Below are 4,795 nucleotides of genomic sequence, written 5' to 3' on the forward strand. Positions count from 1 at the left end.
GTTGACACAATAATGGTTTCCATGGCATCGAATTTTACTACATTGATAGAATGATATGTTGCAAACTAGAGTAATGTGTGAGGAAATAAGGAGCAAAAACCTTGTTCTTGGAAGGACTAGGAGTTGTACTCATGATTGTTGGTTAAGGATTGATCATCCCCTACATTAGATTTTGATGCAAACTAATTATTATTTTCATGAGATTTGATGAATAAATATAACTCTTTGCTTTTGAGAACTACCTCACGATGTTGATATTCGTCGTTCAGTACGATGACATGCTTGGCTTAATCAGACTCAAAGTTACACTTGCATTCTCACTCTAATGTTGGATATTTTAACTGCTTGCATGAGATGAGACAAGGAATCTTTGACTTTGTCCATACAAGTAACTAAATTGAAACAAATTGCCTGCTTTTCAAGTATTAATAAGTAGAGACCTATATTTGATAGTTCTCTCAAAGTGTGACCAAATTATGCTTTCATGAAGGAATATTCAACTTTTTTGAGATTTATTTATTGTGTAACTCTTCATGTATATATTTAATTAGATGTACACTCTCTTTTTTCAAGTGCACTTGTAATACATAGATGTACATTCATTAAATTGTGAGGGCCTAATCCCAATTGTCTTTAAAGCTCGTTTTTCGCATGTTCGACTAAGATAAAGCTCTCCCATGTTCATTTTTCGAGGCATTCTTTATTAAAATGTTTTGAACTACGTTAACTATCAATTGCATGGAAAACTAGACCTATACATCTTCATAAAATAATAGAGAACATAGATTATTATTTCAAACTATGAATAATAGGATTGTTAGAAAGTTCCTACTTTGTAACTTCTTTAGAGGTTTTGGACAATAAATCTCCCCCATGGTATCCATCTTTAGAAAATGAATGGATATAATTCATCTTCAGTTGTTCCACACACATGTCACGTGCATGTAAATGATTCAACTACATAAAGGTGGATGTAAAGTAACATGTGTTCCAGTTCATCAATATCATATGTTGTAGAAATATAGGATGATTGTGGTCATTAAAGATGCCACTTTATTCTAACCTCACACTACATTGCATTCACACAATAATATGATAGAATCGAACATAACAATGTATGTTAATGAAGCTCTTATGATAGTGCAATGAACTCTTAGCATTTTTTATTCGGTAGGATTGCTAAAAAAATTCATGAAGTATAACTATTCACATGCCAAAAGTGATGGTTTATCGTGTTCATTTACTAGTCCAAAACATCCTTGCCATCCAAATTAGTTACATGATATTCTTTTTTTTGCCTCATTGTTGTTTTACACTTAAATTCGAGTCTATTGGTAATATGATATTTGAACTTACTTGTTGAACCTCCCTAGATATATATATATATATATAATATTCTTATTATTCCACTCGTAGTTTGATGTCAAAGAACCTATTAGATTATGTGATGTTTCTTATACAAATCTGACATTGTTGTTGCACGCATTCGATGTTAATATACCACGGGTTATGCAAAAGGTACATGTATGGAGACATAGAATATCTAGTTCACTCATCTACATTATACTTCGTATGTTCTATTATAATCATATTGATTCTTACTTAATATTTTCTTAAAGATGTTTGCATTCATGGATATTGTGAATTGAATGTTTATATGGCATGTATAATCTATTTTGTGGCTACATGCTATCATAACCTTTACCATTTAAACCATCATGTGAATTCATATGCAACTCATTGGCCCATTCTCACTACTCAACAATCATGTGAATTCCCATACGATATTTATGATTGGATGATGAAATAAAAACAATTATGTTAAGCTTATAAGTTCGGTCGTTAAAATAGGCATAAAGTTTGTTAAAAGATCTTCAAAAAGATGATGCATCACTCCCAAGTCCCAACCCTATTGAGGATGGTTGAAAAACACTTTTAAAGCACATCAATAAGTTGTATTGCCCAAGGTCATTTACGGTAGGTTAATAAAAAGAAAGGTAATCTCAAACCTATTCATAAAGATGTGACCCAGCTATCACCATTGATTGTGAAACTCGTTTGTAAAGGGCTCATAATCAATATTATGGACATTGATAAACAAAATATCCACATGAGGAGCTTTACTTCCGTATCGAGGTTACCCCTCTCTTTGCCAAACAACCCATTGTACTAATGCTATGATTGGACATTCTTCTAGCTTACATCTACATATTTCTTCCCCTATGAGAAACCAAAAAATGAATGTCGCTTATATGTTTTATTTAGTTTTTCAAGCAATGACACCTCCCAAAAAGGCGTACAAATGACGGTCATCACAATATTTGCTCTAGTGTCATGAAAAGTTGTAGAAATGGCAATTATCAATATTTATCTATATATTGATAAACTCGAACTCCTTGATATTGTAGCAACCATTTTAATATCTAGAGCTTTCTTTAGATTAATCAGAAAATTATATTGCAATTCTCTCTCACCAATATCAAGCAACAAGGTATTTTCAATCCCCCCATAAACGATCCCAACTACAATTATCCGTGTCAACCTCATCTACATGTATTGCCTCAATATATGTCAAATTCTTCTCACTGATTTCCTCAATATCCTTAAGTCTCTTATAGCTCCCTAATTCTTCCCTTGCATGATTACATATTAAGATAATATTGGGCTCTTTGTTGGAGCAATTGTTTCCATATCAATATCCCCCACAAATTGTGAGGAAGTGATGTTCATGTCCTCTATTCTTGATGTCATATCGAACTAGGATAAAACATATATTTCCCATGAATAAGAGATAAAACCAAAACTCACCCAATTTAAGACAATGAAGATGACGAAGATGGTAGGAGGCATGCAACACATGTTGAATAGGTGTATGTTAACAATACGCGGTTCTTTGTTTCTATTGTTACTACCTGTACATACCACCAATTTAAACATCATATATCATCACGGAGCTCTAATCGAGATCTTCCCAATGTTAGTCTCTAAGCAAAATTTTGTTTACTAATAGAGACCACAACAACAAAAAAAGCTCTCTTTTTCTTTTCTCTCTCTCAAGAGTTAGCAACAACTCGGTTCAAGCCGGAACTAAGCCATTAGATCTTGTTTAAAAAGTTTGGCGGTTTGGTTCGGCTTGGTTCAGACTTGAGCTCAGTTTGGTTCGGCTTGAGACTTGTCAAACTAGTTCAAGCATAAGCAGCTTGGCCAAAGTAGTTTAGGGATTGGTTTGGTTTGGTTGTTTGAAAACTCCCAAACTGGTTAGGGATTAACTAGTTTGGCTTGGATAAGGGGAAATTGCTTAAGCCAAAACCAAACCATTGCCGATTCCTACTCTCTCACTCTCGTTAAATGGGTGAGGGCCTTCAGGGCGCTACCCTCCACCCCTAGGTGACCTTGTAATGAGATGACAACAATTGTGATAATGAAAACAAAGCAAATGTTCATATAAAGTGGCACTTGCCAGGACTTTTCAACACAACTTTGCGAAGAGCTCATTCTTCTTTATTGTTTCATAGAGGTGTCCAACCTTTAGTGGAATGCACACACCCAATGTTTCTTCCTCGATTCAATAGTATTTATCCCAAGAGGTTTGGTTATCTCTTAAAGTCCAAAATTCGGGTTTCTAAACATGAAAATTTGGCTCTTTGTAATAGTAACTTTATGGATTCAAAATTGAGCAATGTGTTTGATTTTGCAAGCAACATAAGAACTCTTGACCATAATCGTAGTTTGAGATCATGCACACTAACAATTTAACTTTACAACATTTTCATTAATACTTTTTTGCAATAAAATTGGAGTGCCATTAACATTTTCCCATGGTAGAAGGTAACTTGAGTTGATAATATTGTTATTAAAGAGGCAATCCTAACAAACCTATAGGGCAAAATTGAATGAGAACATAAGTTTACATGTGCGAGCCATATTATAAGCCTTTTCAACTAACATGACTTCATTCAATGTACTCTATATCTTGAAATCCATGCACTTCATTTAGGAAATCATCATGCGATCACTATGAAGGCAACACTTTAACCCTAGTAGGAGTAACTTAACAACATTTTCATTTAAAAGAATTGTTTACAAACAAATAGAGTGCAAATTGGACAAGAATTCAGGGCATATAAGTCTTAAAATAGTGGCATGGCATCATACAATGTCTTCCATCAATTTCAAACTCTATATGTTGGAGCACATACACATCATTGATGGAATGTTCATGTGTCTGCCATGATGGCAACCTTTTAACTACACACAACAATGCAATCTCATTACAAAGCTAACCTTGTGGATCATTCTAAGATTGCATGAATCGGATATTAGAATTTTAATGAGATCATTATGCTTAAAAATAATAGTGTGTATGTTTTCAACAAGACGTTGCAATGGCCAATCAAATTTAAAATAATCTCTAATGATTTACAAATGGCATATATGTTGGTGCAATTATGTACATAATAAGGAGTGATATCACATGAACAAAATCATCTAAAATGTTGAAACTCATCAAAATATGAAAGACGATTTCTTGATCAAACAGATTCATTATGACCACAACAAATTGGACATGGTATATTATAGTTGGCAACAATATCATGTTCTTCGTATTTAGCGGCCTCCTATTAACCTTTTTCAGTAAGGATAAGCGCATACTCTCATTGAACTCATGTAATAAAAAGGCCATACATACCTTCTTACTAGACTATTAGAATATGTTTTTTAACGCCCCACGATTTCAACGAAGTTTATGCATTTTATGTTGAGGATTACTTGCATTACTAGGGAACGTCTATTA

The sequence above is a fragment of the Azolla caroliniana genome, unplaced genomic scaffold (assembly GCF_043228905.1).
Source record: "Azolla caroliniana isolate FFs.n. ecotype wild unplaced genomic scaffold, voAzoCaro1.0.p SCAF_14, whole genome shotgun sequence".
Taxonomy (NCBI): Eukaryota; Viridiplantae; Streptophyta; class Polypodiopsida; order Salviniales; family Salviniaceae; genus Azolla; species Azolla caroliniana.